This window comes from Lactuca serriola, chromosome 6 (genome assembly GCF_051521515.1).
Source record: "Lactuca serriola cultivar US96UC23 chromosome 6, Lser_US96UC23_V15, whole genome shotgun sequence".
NCBI lineage: Eukaryota > Viridiplantae > Streptophyta > Magnoliopsida > Asterales > Asteraceae > Lactuca > Lactuca serriola.
Window position 1 is genome coordinate 70,452,386 of NC_136413.1, and position 25,790 is coordinate 70,478,175.

The window sequence follows — 25,790 nt, forward strand, 5'->3', positions numbered from 1 at the left end:
TACAACACTCATGAGTGCTCATAAGTTATGAGTATTGGATTCAACCCGCGCTCATTGGAATCACTTCATGGATTTTATCACGAGTGATCATGAGACGATAATATCTCATATTCTTCAAACCTAGAGATATGAGTTGTTACTATGAGTTGATAGTACATTGATTGCACGAAAACGCATTTGGTAACTCGGTGCTATAAAACGTGCCTTTGTGTATGATTCAACAAGTAGTAGAACAAGCCATATGAGTCGAAGTTTATCCGTTCCTTTTACCTTCGAGATAAAAGCGATATCTGTGGGCCCCTCGATGATTTGATGATGACAAATGGAAGTGCTCGGCCGGGCCAGGACTGATTTGATTTGTTCAATTAGTCAGTCGTCATAAATCGGAAATCGGGAAACAACAAATGGACAGAGAGAATGATTATAATCCATGTCTCAGTCCATATGATATCTAGAATGGAGGAATATATGATCCCTTATCTAATGGACAAGTCATTGACAAAGGTCAGAGTTCATCGACAAGGTTAGAGTTCGACAACGGCTTTAAGAGCTACGATTGCCAGTTGGTTCCTGAAGTCATACGCAATAATAGTTTTAGACTTATCCAAGTGGGAGACTGTTGGATTAATGTCTAAGTCCATAACTATAATTGGGGAGACTTGACCCGACCCGGCATGGTCCATTTGGGTTGCATACCATCATGCACTTGGATAGACTATAATGAGAGAAATAAGACACTTATGGTTATTAATATATTATAAGTTCTAGTATATTAATAATAAGAATAATAAGATTATTTAATTAGTATTGATCAAGAATTAATCTAGGATTAATTAAGTGATCAAAAGAAGACTAATTAAATATATGGGTTGATTGTGTAAATCATCCATACTTGTATAGTGGGCTAATGCTCCATGGATAATCAAGTTGGGCTAAAACCCATAGGATGGTCCATGGATGCTCCATGGTGTATTTGTACCCATGGATCATGGAAATGAAAGGCCATGTCAATTAGGGTTTACATGGTGTAACCCTAACTATATAAGCATCTTATTCTTGACCAAATCGGCGACTAGTGTGAGAAGTGAAAGGGCTAGCCGATTTCATGAGTTGTAGAATTCTCTCAAGCTATTCCAAGTGTTTTGGTGATTGTGATTCCATTTGAAGCTTCCACAATATTGGGGCTAAGCTCTTAAAGCTTGAAGACATCAAGCTACATCAAAAGGTATGTATTCTATCTTGTTACATTCATTGATTTGTATGCTAGATTAGGATAATACCTTGGAAGTTCTTATTTGCATGTGTAATAGAGAAAACATAGATCCAAGGTATTTAGGGTTGCATGTACACTTAGGAAGTGTTAGAATGCTCAAAACCCAGCAGTTATGAACCTTAGTTATTCCACTGAAAAGACTATGATTAAAGTTCGACGCACCAACTGCGCCTATGACTATTACTGCTCGAAGACCCTCAAACGAGTCATAGATGATGATGAGGAATGAAAGGACCAATCGATCGGAAATGGATCGAAAACCAAATCTAGTGATCACACACACACTAAACAAATTCAATGCAAAAATACTCTTACCGAACTCTGAAGTCGATCGATAGATCATCAATTACCCATCTCAACAAAAGATATCCAACCCATACAATGAAGTAACCTTTTTCTCTGTGACAACCTGAAAGATTTGGATCAAGCAAGGTCTAAATTGTAACCCTATTACAATGAAAACCTTGAAAACTAAAAGAGCATAGGTGCTCGTACATGAATGTATACACTTTAGGAATCACATATAAGGCAACTTCTTAAAAGTAAACAAGTTAAGCAAGGCAAAGTCTGAGAAATAAATTGGAGTTCAAGCTACAACAAGTCTTAAGTAAACAATGATATCCAACAAGGATCAAATGATGTTAACACAAGATCTTTTAATTGTGTCACAATCTTGAACACTCGAACTATAAGGCTAACATATTTGAGTTTTCTATTAACTAAGACCATAAACACCTTCCCCGGAACCATCCAAGACCATGAACCCCTTCAATTGGACCATAGATGGCAGTAAACACCCTAAAGGGGCCTTAGCTTGGCCTTGAACACCCTTTAGTGGACCTTACTTGGCCGTGAACACCTTTCATGGAGTATGTTTGGGCGTAAACTACCTTAGCGAATTAATGGTTGGGCGAAAACTCCTTGGTGGACCATCCTTTAGTCGAAAACTCAATTCTTGGGGGCATTTAGGGCGTATACACCATCATCCAATGGTGTTTACGACCTAGGATGAGGATAAGACAAAAATGGTTGACTCTAGGGCGTAAACACCATCTTCTGTTTCCAATGAAATCCCAGTAAACCATGTAGGAACCATTATGTATCCATAATATAACCAACAATCCTCAAAGCAAACTTCACATCAACTTTACTTCTCTTATTTGAACGAGAACATCCTCTCTAGACCTCACCATTCCCTTATTCTTATTCTCTAATCAATCCATACTCTCTCATATCCCTCCCCCACTTCAATTTGCAAACGGTTCAAAACACTCTCAAGAACAAACCTAGGATCTTCAAGTATCATCCCCAGATCTTTGTAAGTATTTCGAGTTTGGCTAGTGATTCCACATATTATTTTTGTTTATTTCATCCTATTTACACATAATACTATGTGTTAATATTCTTGGGATATATTAAGTTTCAAAGAGCTTATCAAACTCTTCAAGTGCTTAGGCTTGAAAACTTATCAATATCTCTTCAAATCATCCACCAAACCAAACCAAGGTGAGCTTGATACCCCATTATTTTCAAGTTTTCATTTTTTTTTGGGGGGGGGGGGATACAAGTCAATCCTTGTTTGAAATCTTTGGATATTTGCATGTATTGGTATGAATATATGTTTATGTTTGTTGGAATATTGTTGTTTCATGCTAAAAACTCCTTAAACTCGAGATTTTTCACAAACTCTGATGTTTGGAACAAGATTATATTTATGTAGTTTTATATATTTGGGTAACATGTGGAAAAGGAAACAAGTTGCTAAATGAAAATGTTTTCTCTTTTTAAAGTATGTTAAAAATCACCAACACTATCAAATAAAATGTTAAAGTATTTTGGTTATGGAAGCTTGGAAGATGATAAAATATGAGAGTTTACCCTCAAATTGGTAAATTTTTTGATATATAAATTTTTGCCACTAATACTTGTAAAATTGTTGAAACATAATAAATTTCAAGGTGTTATGTAAATTTGTGGCTTTTAAGAACTTTTATTAAAATATGGTTAAATTAGCAAAAATAGTACATTATAGTCAAACACAAAATCTAGTGAGTTTTAACATCAAAATGCTATGTTTTTATTTCATATTTTTCATGCTGGAACACACCTTTATATTTATATAAAAGAGTATATAAATAATTACAAACCAACAAGATAAAATATAATCGGTTTGGTTTGGAAGTCAGAAACCACACTTTTCAAAGACGCGTTTAATTATATAAAGGTATAACTATGCTGTTTTACAAGAAAAGGAGTCATAGTTCACATAAATCTGTTAATGCTTTTGTGAGACTCCATTAGTCGTACCTACCTAGTGTACGCGGTGAGTCATGTTAGTTATAAACAGAGTCTCCTAGAGGGAGAGCGGGGTAATTGTGTATAGTTCTATACGAGGTTGATACCCCCACACCTAAGCTATTCGCTACAGCTAGACTAGGCCAGTCTAGGGTGACAAATACCTTATAGAAACTAACGCCTGAAAAAACGTCAAGTCAGGAACTTTAGGTCATTAGTATGGTTGTAACGACTCACATAGGGATAAACAAAATGATTTTTGGGTTTACGAGAAGCTTACTTCATTAGTTTTATTGAAAAAAAAATGAAACTATAAACTATTTTCTGTATGATATTCACCTCCATTGTGGACTGAGGGTTTAAGACCATTTTTCATCTTTAAGGAAAATACTGCATTTTTCTATAACTATATATTATTACTTTACAAGGAAAGGATACCAAGGAACTACTTTCACGTTCAGCTCATATTTATGAAAATATTGGATTTTCTGGGAACACACTCTTTTTAAGTATAACAAAAGAAATAAAGGATATGCATGCATATATTGATAGTTTTAGAACGACACTGCAAACCGGTCAATGATCCTCCCATCAGAATGCTTAGTCCTCTACACTTAGGGTTCAAACCATCATCGACTGTAACATCAAAAACTCAGACCAGCTCAACCAAAAACATACTAACCTTGACCTTCGTGTTGAGTCTATTGGGTTGCGTCATGGGCTCGGTCCGTAGCCTAGTTTAAATGCCGGTATTGGGCCTGTCCAGCCATGCATAATTTTGTATTAGGGTTTTGTATATAATTTGCATGCATGCAGACTTAGAAGTTATCGTTGTTATTGTTTTTGCTTCATTCTTCTGTAAACCCTAGCTCGCCTCTACAGCGGAAGTTCTTCATCGAGCTTTGCTGAGGCGTGACTCAGTTTTGAATCATAAGCATAAGTTTGATTCTGTTTTGTGTTCATTCTCATATTGATCTTAAACTGTTTGATTACTTTTGTTGCACTTGTGAAAGATCTATTCGATCTAAGAGTTTTGAACTCGTCAATTGGTATCAGAGCAGGAGACTGTGTAATCCATACACACCTCTTCTGTCGAAGAAGTTCATAGGGTTTTAATTCCGCATTGATTGATATTTATTGAGCTGTCACTCTTTATTGACGTATCTCATTAATTGTTAATCTAACCCTAACAAAATATTACAAGTCTGATCTTTTTGAAGGTTATCGATCAAAAGTATTTACAATGTCCATCAATGATTCACAAACCAATCCGATCAATATCTCCAACAGCATAGGGTCTACAACAAGAATACGAATCTTGTATACACAAGACTATGAAGTTTGGACGCATCACTTTGAAGACTATGTGATTGGATCGGAGGACAATGGGTATCTAATCTGGGAAGCAATCACTGCAGGCCAATTCGCTCACTCAAGCACATCAAAGATTGTTAAAACGTAGAAAGAATATAATCAGCTTGTCAATGACGTCAAATACATTCCTCAGGATGAAAAAGAGAAGTTTCAATGCAACATCAAAGCTCTGAGGATGATAAGGTTTGCGCTGCAATTGGATACGTTTCATTTAGTGAGTTCTTGTGCTACAGCTAAGGAGATTTGGGATAGATTGAAGGAATTATATTCCACAAATGAAGATCTGGAACACTCTATCCAAACTCTCTTGTTATCTGAGTTTGGTGACTTTAAACAGAAGCCTAAAGAAAAACTTGTTCAAACTTTCGATCGCTTCAGTCATCTTTTGAGTAAGATGATCAAGCATGGAATTGAAAGAAAGGTAATTGAACAAAAGGTCACTTTCATGAACGGCCTCAGATCTGAATGGATGGCTGTTGTGTCAACCGTCAAAGCTCATGAACAGTTCAAATCTTACTCTCTGGCAAAACTGGTTGGTATTTTAAAATCCCAAGAGAATGCTTTATCAAAGGAAACGAATGTGGTCTCGAGTCTGGGTTCTTTAGCTCTTGTCTCTAAAGGAAAGAGTTCGGTTGAAGCAGAAGAGGAATTAGATCTTGCAGATTTTGATCTAATCGGCGAAGAATACGCCATGATGGTGTCAAATCCCAGAAAATTCATTAAAAAGAAATTCCCAGCCAACAAGAACCGAAACTGGCAGGGAAGTTATAGCACTGAAAGGATCAAGGAGGAACCGAAGATGGGGTCAAAGTCCGAAGAGTCAAAGAAGGAAGCTAAAGTTGGAGGAGACTCAGGATTCGACTGTCATTACTGTGGAGGCAAAAATCATTTCGCTAAAGACTGTATGCTGAGAAAGAAACAAGAAAAGACAAACGAAGAAGATGAGGAAGCGAGCCTCCTGAGAAAATTGGAGGAAATAAAGAAAAGAAAGTCTGATGTTAATAACTCTACCATGAATGCTTTGATTGTGCAGGGTACAAATAACAGTGATGAGTTCGGTGGTGTGGAGATCTGGTCCACAGATTCTGATGATGATGAAGTAAGGAAGCCTACTCACGGAAAAGCTATGCTGGAAAAAGCAGAACAGGCAACGGGGAGATGTTTTGCAGTGACCGAGGGTGTGTCCCAAATGATAGGATACACAACTGATGGGGAAGTTGAAGAAGAAAGAGAGCGAGAAGACATATGTTTTGCTGCCAAGCCTGTTAGTGCTCAGATCAACGAATGTGAAGAGTTGATCAAAAAGGTACAAAATATTCTTGCTTCTCTAAAAATACTTGCTAATAATTATGAAAAGGAATTAAATAATTTAAAGTCAAAAAATTCTCAAGCATAAGTAGCAGTCTCACCCAAACCCGTGTCACAAATTCTAACCTAACTGATCAAATCAGCAGGATTTCTTCAAAGGGTGAGGAACGAAGAATGTGGATCGAGCAGAAGGAAAAGGAGTTAATTAGATCTAAAGACGATTCTATTTATTTGCAGAGAGACAATCTTAAACTTCTTAAACAGAGAAATGTTTTTTGTTTAATTGCTAAGAGACTCTATTTTAACATCACTCAGTTGCATCTTGATTGTGAAATAGGGAAGAAGATACATCGTATGATTTTACCTTTCCTTGAATTAAAGGAGGATGAAATCGATGCTGAAGCCTACAACTGTGAAAGTGTTGTATCTTCTGACGAAGTGTCTCCAGCGTACAAAATAGGTCTGGATAAAATTGAATCCTACATAAAGTCCAAGGACCATAAGGACATGCTCAAAAATCTGTGAGATAAAAATGATAGATTGAAATTGAGAGCCGAAACTATACAAAAATTTGACTCCTTGAATGCCAATTTATGTTCAGAAAACAAAATTCATGTTGAAAATACATCTGAACTTAATGAGGATGATGATATGAGTGAAATTTTTGTAGAAGATTTGGTAGACTGATCTGAATTAGCCAAAAATGAACCCAAGTCCCATAAGAACCTAATTTCTGAAAACTCTGTTGATTTGCTCGTTCCTCTACCGACAAGTCCTAAGTCCTCAAAGCTAAAGTTGTTGTGTACCAAAAGCTTCAAACTACTCCAAACCAAGTCTACACAGTGCCGGGAATCACTCCACAACAAACTGCAGAGTTAACTACTATGGTAGAAGAAGACAATGCTGGTGGATGTGATGAATTCTTCTGGTCGACCCCAATAGACAACGCAGACGAGACGAAGGGTCTTTCTCAGAAAACCTCATGGAGAGTGAAAGGTAGATACATACCTGAACCGCTAAATGAGCCTACAAAGTACAATGTGCCGAGCACAAGTGGAACTAAACCCTCTTTGGAAGAACCAACGCAAACCACGAGTGATACTTCTTCAACAAAGAGTGAATGATGTGCTCATGCTTCTAAAAGAAAGGCTAACATTCATAAAAAATCCAAAACAGGTGGCTGATCGAAAGCATCAAAGAAATCTGAGATATAAGAAGAATCTCTCCGAAAGAAAGCGATTTTGGAACTCTCAGAATCCTGATTTTGTAAGGATTGAAAGGAAGTCTAAATTAGAAGAAAACTCAAGGAACCAGAAGAACGGTTACGTTTCTCATCACAATACCAACTGAAAGGAAGGTTTTGGTCCTTCAACAAATAGGAACCGAAAGGGTAGTTTCGGTCCCTCGAATGAAAATAACCGAAAGGGTAGTTTCAATCGATCATCCATCAACAACTGAAAGAGCGGTTTCGGTCCCTCATCCTGCTACAACCGAAAGAGCTGTTTCGGTCCCTCAACCTATAACAACCGAAAGGAAAGTTTCAGTCCCTCATCCTACAACAACCGAAAGGAGAGTTTCGGTCCCTCATCCCATGGCAAACGAAATAGCAATTTCGGTCCTCATGCCTGCAAGTCTGATCAACAAAACCGGGAGTCTAATGTCTCTTCTAAATCCAATTCTCTAAATTCCAGTTCATCAGTCAAAAACTCCAGTCCTCCTAAATCAACAAAAATTAAAGTTTTCACCGTTAAAAGAAACTATGAAACAACTTTGATTAAACGTACATATATGGTTGATATTTCTCTTACTATTCCCTGTCCTATAAAAGGCTCACAAGGACCCAAGAAACTTTTGGTTCCTAAACCAGCTTAATATTTTCCAGGTTATTCATGATGAGCAATTTGACGAAGAATGGTACATCGATAGTGGTTGCTCGCATCACATGATAGGAAGGAAGGAGGAACTAACAGAGTTTCGTTCTCTCAAAGATGGTGGTTTTGTAAAATATCGCAACAACTCTTTTGGAACTATCAAAGGCTATGGAATGATCACTAATGGCGAGTTCTCCATAAGGAAGGTTGCATATGTTGAAGGGCTCCAACACAATCTCATCAGCGTATCACAGCCAGTGGTTGGTACCGGATTAAAAGTATCATTCGACGATGAAGGCTCAGAAATTGTCGAAAAGAGCTCAAACAACATCCTGTTGAAATCAAAGCGAAAAGGGGAAATGTATCCTTTGAATATCAATCCTATAAGAGGTAAACCAGCAGTATGCTTACTCACAAAGACTCACTCCGATGAAAGTTGGTTATGGCATAGAAGACTTTCTCATCTGAACTTCAAGGACATCAACAAGTTGGTCTTAGGTGATCGCGTTCGAGGTCTACCAGTTCTAAAATTCTACAAAGAACATCTCTGTGCAACATGTGAAATGGGAAAGCAGAGTCGGCAGAGTCATCCTTCTATTATCAATACTAAGGTGATAGAACCACTGGAATTACTGCACATTGATCTATGTGGTCCTTCGTCCATCGAAAGCATTGGGGGAAATAAATACATTCTGGTTATTATGGACGATTTCTCGAGGTTTACATGGATTTTCTTTCTCAAACAAAAGTCTGAAGCTACTCCAAAGCTCAAGCTCTTCATTAAACAAATCAAGACGCAACTAAGAAAGGTAGTTCGTAATATAATGAGCGACAATGGCCTGAAATTCTAGAACAAAGGCTTTGAAGGTTTTCTTGCTGAAAAAGGGACGACTCACAATTTCTCAACTCCCTATACTCCGCAGCAAAATGGAATTGTTGAAAGGAGAAATCGGTCACTATGTGAAGTTGTTCGTACCATGTTATGCTTCGCGTCCCTGCCATTGTATTTATGGGCTGATGCAATTGCGGCTGCATGTTATACTCATAATCGCTCATACTTGAATAAACGGTTCTCAATTACTCCTTACAAGATCCTGAACAATCAAAAACTAAACGTGAAATTCTTTCATGTGTTCGGTTCCAGATGTTTCATTTTCAACTCCAAAGAGAATCAAAACAAGTTCGATGTCAAGGCAGATGAAGGAATTTTCTAAGGCTACTCCTTGAACTCCAAGGCGTATAGAGTTCTCAATAAACGCTCGAAGAAAATTGAATAAACGTACTATGTCACTATTGACGATAGTTATGTTAAGAAGTTGAAACCAACAGAAGATGCATTACAAGATATATTTCCAAAGAATGGTCAGGTTACTATCTCCATCTCGAATCTTTTCAACCAATTCATGCTCTTGTTTGATGAGCCTCAAAAGGCGATTGACTCTGAATCAACTGCAAAAGACAAAAAAGTTGATAATCTGAAACAAGTTATAAACGATGCTGCTAAGAAGATGGCTGAAGATCAATCCAAAGACACCAAAGGCGCAGACGCAACTGAACCTTCTGGTGACCATCCTACTGTCTAGGGGGAGGGTTCCTCTATTCATCATGATCAATGTCCTTCATTCCAGGAGGAGAACTCATCGCCAAATACATCAAGCTCTACTGAAATTCTGGCCAATAAAGGGGATACAAACGCTGGTCCTGAACAAGACTTATTCTTCGAGGGGGAGAACACCAATGTTGGTGATGATGACACCATGTCTGAACTGGAGGAAGAAATTAATGCTGAACTGGATCCTATTTATGATCAAAGTTTCCTCCACTTGTCAAATGGACCAAAGATCATCCTCAAACTCAAATTATTGGGGAATCCTCAGAAAAAGTGTTAACTCACTCTCAAATCAAAGCGAAACAGGCTGCACTTTTTTCAAAAGTAGCGTTCTGCATGTTCAATTCATTCGTTTCTAAAATTGAACCAAAGACTGTTAACTCAGTTCTTGATCATTCAGACTGGGTTCAAGCCAGGCAGGATGAGTTCAATGAGTTTGAACGAAACAAGGTATGGCGTCTTATTCCAACTCCAAAGGATGCTTCGGTTGTTGGTCTCAAATGGGTATTTAGAAACAAGATGGACAAAGAAGGGAACGTCATTCGTAACAAAGCAAGACTGGTGGTCAAAGGATATTGTCAGGAAGAAGGAATCGATTATGAAGAAACCTTCGCTCCCGTGGCAGGATTGGAATCTGTTTGTATTTTTCTTGCGTACGCTGCTCACAAGAACTTTGAAGTCTATCAAATGGATGTCAAATGTGCTTTCCTCAACGTTGAACTTGAAGAATCCGTATATGTTGAGAAACCGCCAGGATTCGTGAACAAGAAGTATCCCGATTATTGTTATGTCCTTGACAAAGCTGTCTATGGCCTCAAACAAGCTCCTAGAGCCTGCTATGAAACTCTCACAGGCTTCTTAAAAATGTCTAAATTCAAACAAGGTTCGGTTGACCCAACCTTCTTTCGTAAGCGAGAAGGTAACCACCTTATGATAGTCCAAATTTATGTTGATGACATCATCTTTGGCTCCACGAATCCTAGATTAACAGCTGAATTCAGAAAGTTGATGGAAACTAAATTTGAGATGAGCTCAATGGGCCCAATTAACTTTTTTCTTGGATTGAACATTAGATAGGGACCAGAAGGCATCTTTACTAATCAGGAAGCATATACCAAGACTATGCTAACCAAGTTTGGAATGAAGGGAGATTCTAAAGTGAAAGTACTTATGGCTTTGGAACTAAACTCACACCATCATTGGAGAAACCAGCAGCTGATATAACACTCTATCGACAGATGATTGGATCTCTGATGTATCTCACAGCTAGTAGACCTGACATCATGTTCTCCGTCTGTTACTGTGCACGATTTCAAGCCAACCCATGAGAACCTCATCTTCAAGCCGTGAAGAACATCTTTCGCTATCTGAAGCGAACCTCCTCTCTTGGCCTATAGTATGAAGCCAACTCAGGATTCTTCGTTCAAGCATTTTCAGATGCTGATCTGGGTGGTCGTGGATTGGATCGTAAAAGCACCACCGGAGGACGTCAATTTCTCGATGGTAAATTAGTCAGTTGGCAATCAAAGAAACAGACCTGTGTTTCGTTATCCACTGTAGAAGCCGAATATATTGCAGCAGCATCCTGTACATCTCAAGTCGTATGGATACAAAGTTAACTCAGGGATTAAGGGTTAAACATGAAGAAAATCCCACTATATTGTGACTCTGAAAGCGCAATCAGGATTTGTCACAACCCAGTGCAACACTCCAAGACTAAGCATATAGCACTGAAATATCATTTCATCAACGATCACGTCGAAGATGGTAACGTAGAAATTCACTTCGTCAGAACGACTGATCAACTGGCAGACATATTCACAAAGGCCTTACCCGAAGCAAGCTTCAATAAGATTCTATAAGGCCTGGGAATGATGCAATCCGAGTCTGTACTGAAATTGTCTTCGCTCTCATAAAGGTAACAAGAGAAATAGAGCGAACCGAAATGAACCAAACGTTCGGTCTATTTCGGGTGAAGTTCGACCATGAACCGAAATGAACCGAGCGTTCAGTCCATTTCGGGTTCGGTCATTCTTAACTCATTCATTTTTTTAAGGCATTTCAACTGTTTTCTTGCGTACAACCTTTTCATTACTTCCTTTCCACTTATAAAATTCCAAAAACTTTTTTTTTACCTTGATTTCATAAAAATTCTTATAAAATCCAAAAATATTTTTCTTTTTGTTCAAATACTTCATTCTCTCAAAACACAAAAATATTTTTTTTATTATTTTTATCTAATGTTTTTTTTGTGTGCGTTTTTCTTTACGTGTGATTCTTGATGGAAAAGCTAAGGTAGGTTAATGGGTTTATTAGATAGGAGTCCCTAGAAGCATGCTGCTGTATGTTAACCAAAGCCTCGACTGATTTTGAGTGAAGCCTTAATAACATGATTTATACCCAGCATGTTTTCCCAATACAGGCTATAATATTCACTCTAATCTTGAGCTACCTTACTCTACTCATATTGAGTTTTGAGTTTTCTGCTTGGTCCTTCTTTTCTTTAAAGCAGAGGTACATTCTCTTCTTATACCATCTCTATCATCTTTCTCCATTATAATTCATTTCATCAATTTAACCCCTGAGACTTTCAGTTTTAACCACTGAGGTTTATGGTTATACCAAGTCTGTGTTCATGATCTTAGTTTCATGCCACTATGTACTAAGTGAAACCCAAAGTTCAACACCACTAATGAATTGACGGTGAATTAAACAATTCAAGCTCTTACTTGTTACCCAATGAAATCTCTTTTTCTTTTGTGTGATCTTTATGAGCTTGCTACTCACCAAGGCTTCTCTAACGCTAAAAAGATCCAGTTTATTTTTTTTTTAGATTTCCATTCTTCTCTGGTCAGTATAAAGTTTATCATACCTACTTGTTCAACAGATCACAATGATCTCACAAGTACTTCATTCAGTTTCAGTCTTATGTTAAGTATCGAAATTATGAATTGAAGCGAAAGCCACCCTCTTTAACCTTTAAAAAAATCCTTTCAAAAATTCTCAAAAAGTTATTTATCGTTATTCAATGGGAAACCAAGCAAGCACTTTAATGTCTCTCTTGACTTTGAAGGAAGCAATTTTTGCCCAGAATCAATTGTTTTATGTCAGATTATGACATCACATATAATCCCTAAAATCTCGTTTTATTTCTTTATCTTTTACAGATTCAAGCGTTGTAAGGAGAAACGATTGGGATAAAGTGGACGCTGACTCAGCAGCTATCCAAACGGTTTGGCGATTTGAAAAAGTGAGTTTTATGAAAGTGCGTGTAAAAGGGAAACATCTTTTCTCTCTCCTGCGTCATCCTCGGCATGCCAACTGTTCACCCATCAACTCAGGCGCTATTTCTGAGATAATTCAAGATTTCAGCCGGATTTTTCTCTCTCCTCAATGTACATATAAAAGGAATTAGAACGGTACACTCTCATTCTTTACCACTTCCAAAATTCTCTCAAAGAAACCCGGTGATTCTCTGCGACTGTTGATCATCTTCTTAAAGCTACTACAATGGCAGAATCCTCATCTGTTCACGATACCTCAATTCGTCAATCCCTACTCATTATCAAAGCCCAACAGAACCTGATCATTAATCTCACTCTATTCGTATATGAGCCCTATATGTTGTATGTGGTTGGGTGTCCCAAATACTCACCACTCGTCGACGCACTGACAAAAGTTGAAGTTGTTCCTATGTCATTCTTGTCTCTTGTCTACTCTACTGCATTCTACGACAAGGCTAATGAAAAGATTCACTTTGAACTTCACGATGAGAAGATCTCTATCTCCAAGAGTCGATTATGTGCCCTAATTGGTCTTTCTCAAGATCCTTCTCTGGTAAACCCTGATTCCATTACCACTGGTCAACTGTTCACTATGTTCTATCAGATGGGGTATACCGAAACCCTAACAAATGTCACCAAGTTCAAGAAGTCTTGCCTTCCTTCTCAATGGAATGGCCTTTTCACGCTATTGTTCAAGGGATTGTCTGAGATGAGCGCTGGTTCTGACGGTGCAAGCAAGTCACTCATGACGGTGCTGTATGGGTTGTACAATGGGCTTAACCTCGATTATGGGTCCATTATTTTGGCAGCAGTTGGTTCAAAGCCTGGTTTCTTCATCTAGGCATTCTGAGATTTCATGTGGGCGTTTCTTGTCTCTCATCACCAAATGGGCAATGGATCGTCATCGTGTCCCAATAATGGTGGATTCCTTGCTCTCCTCTATTACCACTTTTCACACGACGAAAATCATTGTCACTGATCCAACAAAGTTTTCATTCATCGGACCTATTCCTGAAGCTGTGCTCGGTCGTATTTCAGCATCGAGTAACGTTCTTCAACAGTACAGGAAGCGTCCATCTGTTGGTCCAAGAGAGCTTACGCCGGCAATGCTTCATTCCACTGAAGAGGCTGGCAAGCCAGCCAAGAGGGGTAAGAAGCCTGAAACTCAGAAGGAGGGACCAGTCACAAAACCAACCAAGGAGCAGACCCCCAAGAAGCAAAAAACTGATAAAGCTGCTACTTCCCAACCTCAACCCAAAAAGCAGAAGAAGCCCGCTAGGAGACTTATTCTTAAATCCTCCAGTGTTTCGGATTCAGAATATGTTCCTCCTATGCAGAAGAACGCACTTCCTTCAGAATCTGAGAGCGAAAGCTCTGATGAAGAGGCTTCGGGCCGAGGGGATACTCCACCTCGCTCCCCTACTCCAGAAATTTCGGTTCGTTATTTTCCTCCTTCACCTCCACCTGTTACAATTCTAGTTTCTAACCCTCCTATCTCTCCAATAACCACCTCTCAACCCTTCACTACAATTCCTATTCCCACTCCCATTTTCACATATACAACTTCTACCACTACTACAAAACCTACCTTTACTGTTCCTAATCCACCTGTAACCGAACCTCCTGTAACAACCGAACCTCCACCTTCTTCAAAACCCTTATCCCCAACACCATCTACTATAACAACCACTATTTTAGGCGGTGAGGACTTGGAATTCGATTCCACATATCTTAGTCCTTATCGCGTACAGAGTGAGGATGATGACGATGAGCCTAGCACCAAACGTCATCTCAAGGCAGTAAACGACAAGCTTGATCAACTGCTTTCCTCCTCTTCCTCTGGAGCTTATTCAGACGCTGCATTAAAAGCCTTGTTCTCTTTGGTCGTTGCCGAACATAGTGCCTCTTTATCTGCTGTAGCCAAGGCTATTGAAGCCTCCGCTTCCCAATGTCAACAGGCGTCTCTTGCTGTTGATGCCTCTACTAAGGAGTGCAAGGAAGCGACCGAAAAAGTCGATAAACTAGTTTCACAAGCTCACTTGTTTCTAGATTCCTTGCAGGCTGCTGCTGCCAAGAATGCTGAAACTGTCAACACTTCAGTAGAGAATCTTCAAAAGACTCTTCAATCTGAGTGCTTGAACATTGCAGCGGCACGCCATGCCATTGAAGAAGCCAATGAATCGCTCCATGCTAATGTCAACGAACGCTTAACTCAACTGGAAGTGGACTTAGCTATGGAAAATCAGATTATGGATGAGCTCGACAGACGTATAGCCCAGCTTAAACTGCAAAGACACAAGCTGCATACTGCTAATGCTGAGATTAATGACCTCAAGTCAGAAAGGGAGGTTATACGGAGTTCTGTTGCAGATGTTCACTCCATCGTTCTTCATCTTATTGAGGCTAATGATCCACTTATCACTATCACTGTCAAAAGGCATTTGGCAGACAAGCTCAGACCGACAATTGACGTTGTTAGCCGTATCGAGGGTGTTCCGGTGACTGGGGTCCAACCGAAACAAGGGGGAGAGAAAGAGTCAAAGCAACCTCCTCCTTCTAGCTCAAAACCAACTGCTGAACCGAAGGGTAATGAAGCTTCGTTCAGTAATAAAGATAAAAAGAAGAAGAAGATTGGTGAAGATGACACAGACAATGAAGATGATGTCTATGTCGAGATTCCCAAGAAGCCTGTCACGAAGGATAACACTTCTGAAAAAGAAACGGAAGAAATCACCATGAAGCAGCGAGCTGAGATAGAGTAGAAGCGAAAGGAGGCGGAGCTCCTAGAGAAGAAAAAGTCTATGTATCCTGTATGGACAAAAGAATCGCTTAAGAGGTGTGCAATCGACGAGCCAACTGTTCTCTGGCTCTGTAGGGTCTGAAAGGTGTTGCGTCTTGGGCTCGCTATTTAGTCCATTTAGTCTCCGGATTGGGCCTGTCCATCCGTGAGTTATTTTTTAGGGTTTTGTATTTATAGGTACTTGCATGCATCTTAATACGTAAGATTTGGAAGTCAATTATTCTGAAAGATTTTATTTTTATTTGTTTGTAACCCTAACAGCCTCTACAACGGAAGTTCTTTATCGAGCTCTGCTGAGGCTTGAATCTATTGAATCATTCAACATATTTTGATTCATTCTTGTGTTTTGTATTGTTGTTTTTCGTTTTTGTGATTAACCTGTTAGAAGATCTAAACGATCAAAGAGTTTCTTAACTCATCAATTGGTATCAGAGCAGGAGACTGTGTAATTCATACACATCTCTTCTGTGAAAGAAGTGATTAGGGTTTATTTCGCATTTACTAATATTTATTGAGCCGTCACTCCATAATTGACGTATCTCATTATTTATTCATCTTGCCCTAATATTACGTATTACAAGTTTGATCTTACAACAGGTTAAACGATCAAGCATGGACGATTCTCAATCCAATCCTATCAACATCTCAAACATTATAGGATCTACAAATAAGATTCCAATTCTCTACACTCAAGATTACGAGGTTTGGGCGCATCACTTTGAAGACTACGTCATTGGATCTGAAGATAATGGCTATCTGATATGGGAAGCTATTGTGTCTAGACCATTTGCTCATTCAGGAACATCCAGAATTATTAAAACTCAAAAGGAGTATAATGATTTGTTAAAAGATGTGAAAGATGTTGCTTAGGACGAAAAGGAGAAGTTACAGTGCAACATCAAGGCATTGAGACTGATTCGATTCGCTCTTCAATCTGACACGTTTAGATTGGTAAGTTCCTGTAGTACAGCTAAAGCAATCTGGGATCGGCTGCGAGAGCTGTATTCTATAGATGAAGATCTGGAGCACTCAATTCAGACCTTGCTTCTGTCTGAATTTGGAGAGTTCAAGCAAAATCCTGATGAGTCTGTTACACAGACGTTTGATCGCTTCAATCATCTTCTCAGCAAGATGATCAAACATGATATTGAAAGGAAGCTTATTGAACAGAAGGTCACTTTTCTGAATGGACTAAGATCCGAATGGAGGGCTGTTCTGTCAACAGTTAAAGCACACGAGCAGTTCAAATCGTACTCGCTGGCGAAACTGGTGGGAATTCTGAAATCCCAAGAAACGATTGTGCAGCAAGAGAAAAGCATGGTTTCTAGTCTGGGGTCTCTAGCGCTTCTGTCCAAGGGTAAAAGTGTAGCAGCAGATGAAGAGGATCTTAATCTGGGAGATCACGATCTGACAGCCAAAGACTATGCTTTAATGGTGTCAAATTCTAGAAGGTTTATCAAGAAAAATTTTTCTTCCAATAAAAATTGTAATTGGCAGGGAAGCTATAGTTCCGAAAGAGTGAAAGATGAACCGAAGGTTGAGGAGTCGAAAAAGGAAGCAAAAGGTGAAGCTGACTCTGGTGTCAGTTGCTTCTACTGTGGGGGAAAGAATCACTACGCAAAGGATTGCGTGCTGAAGAAGATGGCAGAGAAAGACGAAGAGAATGATGAAGAAGCAAGTCTTATGAAAACAGTGGAAGAGATAAAAAGGAAGAAGGCTGCTACTAATTCTTCTATGAATGCTCTTATTGTGCAGGGTTCGGCAGAGGATGATGAGTTCGGTGGCGTACAGGTGTGGTCGACCGACTCAGAAGATGATGAGGTGAGAAAGCCTTCTCATGGAAAGTCTTATGTCGCAAAAGGTGGTGAAACCGGTGGAAGATGTCTGATGGTGACCGATGTATCTTAGATGAAGGGATACAACACTGATGGTGGAAATGAAGAGGCCAAGGAGCGAGAGGACTTCTGCTTTACAGCAAAACCTCTCAATGTGCAGATCAATGAACTTGATGAACTGATCAAGAAGGTACAATCTGTTTTTGTTTCGTTTAAAATTCCACAAAAATCATATGAAAAGGAATTAAATAATTTGAATTCAAGAATTTCAAATCTAGATAGTTGTTTAACTCAAACACGGGTCACAAATTCTAATCTGACTGACCAAATAAGCAGGGTGTCATCCAAGAGTGAGGAGCGAAGGATATGGATTGAGCAGAAGGAGTTGGAGCTAATTAAGTCTAGGGATGAAAACATTTATTTGCAAAGAGACAATCTGAAATTGTTAAAACAAAGGAATGTTTTTTGTTTGATCACTAAAAGGCTTTATTCTAACATTACTCAACTGCATCTAAATTGTGAAATAGGGCAGAAGATACATCACATGATTCTACCATTCCTTGAGTTTAAGGAGGATGAAATCAATGCCGAAGCATACAACTGTGAAAGTGTTGTATCTTCTGATGATGTTAATCCTACTTATATGTATGGTCTGGACAAAATAGAATCTTTTATAAAGTCCAAAGACCATAAGGACATGCTTAAAAATATTTTGGATGCAAATGATAAGCTGAAACTCAGGACCGAAACCATACAAAAATTCGACTCATTAAGTACCAATTTAAGTTCATAAAACAAAATTGATGTTGAAACACATCTGAACTTAATGAGGACGATGATATGAGTGAAATTTCTGTAGAGGATGAAGTCGACTGTTCTGAGTTTGTCAAGAGCGAACCCCAAAACCACAAAAACCTGATTTCTGAAAATTCTGTGGAATTCGCTCGTTTGTCCAAAACTCAGTCCCCAGCCCTTAAAGAAAAGGCCGTTGTGTTTCAGAAGGTTAGAACTACTCCCAATCAGGTGTATAAGGTCATAGGAGTAACCGAACATCAAACAGCCGAACTCACTGCCATAGTGAACGAAGATAATGCAGATGGCTGTGACGAGTTTTTCTGGTCAGCACCTGTAGACAATACAGACGAAACGGTTGGTCTATCGGAGCGAACATCCTGGAAGACCAAAGGTAGATATGTGCCCGAACCGCTGAATATGCCTACCAACTTTTACGTACCAAGTACAAGTGGCACAAAAGTAATTCCTGTAGAAGAAGTCACCTCCACAAGCGAAACCTTATCTATGAAGAGTGAACCGGTTGGCAAGAAGCTGAAACAAAAAGCTAATATCCACAGACAACCGAAACAGGTGAAAAATCAAAAGCAACAGAGAAACCTGAGATACAAGAAAAATCTCTCAGAGCGAAAGCAGTTTTGGCGCTCACAAAATCCTCATTACTCTTACCATGATAAAGTTTCTAAGTCAGAGAGAAAGACCTTCGGGCCACACGAAGAACAGAACCGAAAGGATAGGTTCGGTCTCGAAAGCAATAGCAACCAAAAAGCTAGTTTCGGTCCGCCAAATAATAACAGGCAAAGACCTGATTTCAGTCCATCAAGCTTTTATAATAAAAGACCAAGTTTCGGACCACCAACCAACAACACCCAAAAATCCAACTTCGGCTCATCATCAAGCGGCTACCGAAGGTCCAGGTTCGGTCCCTCTAATGACCACAAACGAAAGGGTCATTTTGAACCCCAAGTCAGGAAAGTCTTTCATTCTAATTTCTTTTCCTCTAATTCGTCTCATTCTCAATCTTCTTCTAAACCCAATTATGTTCCTACACAAAATTCAAGATCATCAACGAACTTGAAAGGAAAAAGGAAGATTTCCTCAGCCAAGGAAGACTGAAAGCAGACTAAAGTCCATACCCCAGAATTTGAATCCAAAAAGCATGCAACTAATCTTAATAAAATCAAAGTGTTTACCATTAAAAGAAAAGATGAAACAACCTTAATAAAACGAACCTATCTTGTTGATGTTTCTCTTATTATTCCTGTTCCTGTGAAAGGCTCACGTAGACCCAAGAAACTTTGGGTTCCTAAATCTGCTTAATTTTTGCAGTTTATTAGTGACGAGCAGTTTGACGAAGAATGGTATATTGATAGTGGCTGCTCACGTCACATGACAGGAAGGAAGAAAGGGCTAAGGGAGTTTCGATCACTTCAATGGTGGCATTGTCAAGTTCGGTAACAACTCCTATGGAACAATAAAGGGTTATGGGATGATAACTAGTGGAGACTTCACAATAGGAAAGGTGGCATACGTAGAAGGATTACAGCATAACCTCATCAGTGTATCTCAAATGGTGGGAGTATCGGTCTCAAAGTTTCATTCGACGACGAAGGCTCAGAAATTATAGAGAAAAAAAATCCAACAAGGTCATTCTCAAATCAGATCGAAAAGGCAAAATGTTTCCTCTGAATCTCAGGCCAATCAAAGAGAATCCAGCCATATGTCTTTTATCCAAAGCTCATTCAGACGAAAGTTGGTTGTGGCACCGAAGGTCATCTTCGGGGTCTTCCATTGCTCAAATTTGATCGAGAACACTTGTGCGATGCATGCGAAATGGGGAAACAAAGTCGTCAAAGTCACCCATCAATTATAAACACGAAAGTTATTGAACCACTTGAGTTGCTTCACATCGACTTGTGTGGTCCATCATCAATAGAGAGCATTGGCGGTAGCAAGTATATTCTTGTTATTGTTGACTTCTCACGGTTTACATGGTTATTCTTTCTGAAGCACAAATCTGAGGCCACTCCTAAGCTAAAGATTTTTATCAAGCAGGTTGAAGTGCAACTGAGAAAGGTCGTTCGAAACACTAGGAGCGACAATGGACTGGAATTCAAGAACAAAGAATTCGAAGACTTTTTGGCAGAAAAAGGAACCAGTCATAACTTCCCAGCCCCTTATACGCCTCAACAGAATGGTATTGTCGAGAGGCGAAACCGATCCTTGTGTGAGGCAGCCCGAACTATGCTAACTTTTGCTTCTCTTCCCTTATATTTATGGGCTGATGCTATTGCTACAACATGTTATACGCAGAATAGGTCTTATCTCAACAAGCGTTTCTCTCTCACTCCTTATGAGATCATCAATAATAGGAAGCCGAATGTAAAATTCTTCCATGTGTTCGGTTCAAGGTGCCTCATCTTCAACTCCAAAGAACATCGTAACAAGTTTGATATTAAAGCTGACGAAGGAATTTTTCTGGGATATTCTCTTACTTCTAAGGCATATAGGGTTTTAAATAAACGTTCTAGAAAGATTGAAGAAACCTATTATGTGACTTTTGATGACAGTTATGTCAAGAAACTAAAGACTACTAAAGAAGCAATTGGAGAGATTTTCTCTCAAACAGGTCAAGTCACAGCCACAATTGCTAATTTATTTGATCAGTTCATAGACTTATTCGATGAACCTGAGAAAGCCACTCTCTCGGAAGCCAAGGCGGCAGACAACAAAATCAATCGTCTGAAGCAGATTGTCGAAGATACAGCCAAACAAATGGGAGAAGGAGAACCAGTTCGAAACAAACCTCCTCAGCACGGCACTTCAATTGAGGGGGAGAATCAATTCTCTTCAAATCAACCAGACTCACATTTTCAGGGGTGAATTCAATCCCTGTAACACCCGAAAGCCCGACTACACCCGAAAGTCCTATAACACCTGAAAGCCCGACTACACCCGAAAGTCCTGTAGCACCCGAAAGCCCGACTACACCTGAGAGTTCTGTAGCACCCGAAGGTCCAAATCAACCTGAAGATCCAAATGATTCATCATCAGTCGAGGGGGAGAATTTCGACATGTTCTATGATGATGATATTCAATCCGAGTTGGAAGAAATGGTCAACGCTGAATTGGATCCATCCTATGATCCAAACTTTCCTCCGCTCACTAAATGGACCAGAGATCATCCTGTATCTCAGATAGTGGGTAATGTATCTGAAAAGGTCCTAACCCGATCTCAAGTGAAGGCAAAGCAAACCTCCCTATTCTCCAAAGTAGAGTTCTGCATGTATAATTCCTTCGTATCCAAAGTTGAGCAAAATACCGTCAATATTGCTGTTGATCATTCTGATTGGGTCCAAGCAATGCAAGATGAACTCAATGAGTTTGAAAGAAATAAGGTCTGGCGTCTCATTCCAACACCAAAATATGCCTCAGTCGTTGGTCTCAAATGGGTATTCAGAAATAAAATGGATAAGGAGTGAAATGTGATTCGTAATAAAGCTCGTCTAGTGGTGAAAGGATACTGCCAGGAAGAAGGAATTGATTATGAAGAAACATTTGCTCCGGTAGCAAGGCTAGAATCTGTTCGAATATTTCTTGCCTATGCTGCACACAAGAACTTCGAGGTCTACCAAATGGATGTGAAATGCGCCTTTCTGAATGGAGAACTTGAAGAAACGGTTTACATGGAGCAACCTCCTGGTTTTGTGAATGAAAAGCATCCAAATCACTGCTACATTCTAGACAAGGCAGTTTATGGTCTGAAACAAGCGCCTAGGGCATGGTATGAAACACTAACTAGGTTCTTAAAGATGTCTAAATTCAAACAAGGTTCGGTTAACCCAACCTTCTTTCGTAAAAAGGAAGGTAACCACCTTATGATAGTTCAAATCTATGTCGATGATATCATCTTTGGCTCAACGAATCCTAGCTTAACAGCTGAATTCAGAAAGCAGATGGAGACTAAATTTGAAATGAGCTCAATGGGTCCGATTAACTTTTTCCTTGGTTTAAACATTAGACAGGGACCCGAAGGCATCTTTATCAACCAGGAAGCATATACCAAGACTCTTCTTGATAAATTTGGCATGATGGGAGATTCAAAGGTCAAAGTTCCAATGGCGTTTGACACCAAGCTTCCACCATCTTTGGAAAAACCGGCAGTCGATATAACGCTATACCGCCAAATGATTGGTTCCCTGATGTACCTTACAGCTAGCAGGCCTGATATAATGTTTTCTGTGTGTTATTGTGCTAGGTTTCAGGCGAATCCTCGTGAACCACACATGCTAGCAGTGAAAAACATACTCCGATATCTGAAGCGAACCACCTCTCTCGGTCTCTGGCATCCCTCAAACTCAGGTTTCTTTGTTCAAGCCTACTCAGATGCAGACCTTGGAGGATGTGGTTTAGACAGGAAAAGTACCACATGAGGCTGTCAATTCCTCGGCGGGAAGTTGGTGAGCTGGCAATCTAAGAAACAAGCATGTGTTTCACTGTCTACAGCCGAAGCAGAATATATTGCAGCCGCTTCTTGAACATCTCAAGTGATTTGGATCCAAAGCCAACACCGGGATTATGGACTCAATATGAAAAAGATCCCACTATATTGTGACTCAGAAAGTTCAATTAGGATCTGTCATAATCCAGTGCAACATTCCAAAACCAAACACATTGCACTAAGATATCACTTCATTAAAGATCATGTAGAAGACGGAAATGTAGAGATTCATTTTGTTCGAACTACTGATCAACTGGCTGACATCTTCACCAAAGCTCTTCCTGAAGCAACTTTTAATAAAATTCTACAAGGGCTAGGTATGATGGAATCGGAGTCAGTACCAAAAACTACTTCTCAAAACTAAAAGTTGGAAGTGAAATGAACCGAACGTTCGGGTTCGGTTCACGTGAGTGCCGAAATGAACCGAGCGCTCGGGTTCGGTACTATTCACTTGTCTTCACTTTTCACTTAAAAGTAGTTTCTTTGGTTGTAAACTTTTTGTACGCTTATTTCTCAATTTTTTCTCTCTTATTTTTCAATTCTTTTTCTTTTTCAAACATTTTTTTAAAAAACTGAAATGAACCAAGCGTTCGGTCTATTTCGGGTTCGGTTCCAATTTTTTTTTTGTTTGTTTTATTTTTGTTTTTCACTTTGAATCAAAAACTCCAAAAATATTTTTTGTTTTGTTCATTAATTTTTTTCTTTGTTTTTTTTATCATTTGTGGATAATCAATGGGGCAGGTATTGTTCTCACATCTTTTAATAGTTAAGTGTCCCTAGAAGCATGTTGCTGTATGTTGTCCAAAACCTCACCTGATTCTGAATAATAGCCTTACTGACTTGGTATATACAAACCTTGTCTTCCCAATTAGGCTCTTATATTTATTCTAATCATGAGCTACCTTACTCTCTTCTCACATGAGATAAGAGTTATATGCTTGGTCCTTATTTTAACAGCAGAGGTACTTTGGTTTCTTTACACCATCTCCAATATTTTTCTCTATCCTATTCGCTTCATACACGTAACCCTTGAGACTCTCAGAAATTACCACTGAGGTTTATGGTTACACAATTTCTGTGTTTATGATCTTAGCTTCGTGCCACTACGTGCTAAGTGACACCCACAATTCAATACCTACTATGCATTGACGGTGAACAATTAAATTTGCTCTAGTTTTCACTAATGAATTAACGGATTCACCCATGGGGATGTACCTTGAAATCTCTTAATTTTCTTTTTGTGTGATTCTTATGAAATTTTTAAATCCCATAACATTTCTTCCCATAGAATCCAGTTTCAACTTTTTTCTCTGAGATTTCACCTAAAAGTATTTTCAACACGTCACTTAAATTCTCTTCACACCTACTTGTTCAACAGACCACATTGGTCTCACAAGTACTTCAGTCGATTTCTGTCTTATGTTAAGATCAGGAATTCGGGACTGAAGCGAAAGCCTCCCAAATTAGCCTTATTAAAAGATGCCTTTCAACATTTATTAATAAGTGTTTGATCGTAATTCAACGGGAAACCACACAAACACTTTAAGGTCTCTCTTGACTTTGAAGGAAGAGATTCGTGCCCAGGATCCATTGTTTCGTGTCTTTATTGACATCACAATTTCCCACATATGAGTTGCTTTATTTCTTTTTCTTTTACACTCTGTGCACGAAAATCCTTTTCATTTTCCATAAATCTGGTTTCGTTAATTACGAGCTATTTTTGGCTATGGGATTTAAGGTTATAAAAGAGATGTGGCTCACAATGTTACACGTGGTCATTTTGCTCTATGACGACAACTCACTCTAAAGGGATAAGTTGCTGACTCAGCCGAAAGTCTAATCACTTTGATATTTCAAACGGCGCTTGATGGGAAGGCGTGTGAAGCGGAACCGTTTTTCACATTTCAAGCGGCGCCTGATGGGAAGGAGTGTGAAACGGGACCGTCTTTCTCTCTCCTGCGTAATCATCAGAGCTCTAAACTGTCACGCGTCAATCACCTAAGGAAACGCTTCGCATTTTCCTTGAAGATTTGGGAACAAATTTTTCTCTCTCTACAAGTTTACGATGCTTTCATGCTTCGCATTTTCCACGGTATAAAAGGTAACTTCTACCGTTATTTACCTCTTTACTGCACCAAATATTCATAGAGCAAGAAAAGATTTGTTTCTCCTACTGTTCATCATCTTCCCCAAATTCTTCTCTTCAATGGCGGACTCCTCTTCAGTTCATGCTACTTCTCACATTCTTCCAATCCGTCCTCAACAAAGCCTGATCATCGATCTCACTCCACAAGTTTACGATGCTTTCATGTTTCCAATCGTGGAATGTCTCAAGCATTCGCCACTGGTTCCAGCTCTCACCAAAGTCGAACCTGTTCCAATGGAGTATCTGTCGCAAATCTTCTCTACAGCCCACTATGACAAGTCTATCGATCGAATCTTCTTTGACATTCTTCATATCAAGGCCTCCATCTCCAAACAGCGATTATGTTCGCTTTTAGGGTTTGAAACTGATGAGTCTAGGGTTAACCCTGAATCCATTCTAGTGGGACAGTTGTTCTCCATGTTTTATAACATGGGTTATACTGAAATTCTGACGACCGTCACAAAGTTCAAGAAATCTTGCTTACCTCCTCAGTGGAACGGCTTCTTCACAGTTTTGTTCAAGGGGCTATCAGAACGAAGTGCAAGTTCAGACGGGGCGAGTCGTCTGTTTATAACCATTATGTATGGGTTGTACCACGGCATCAATCTCGATTTTGGATCGGTTTTATGGCAGCAGCTTATTCAGTGTCTAGCGTCTACTTCTCGACATTCAGAGATCTCCTATGCCAGATTCTGGACGCTG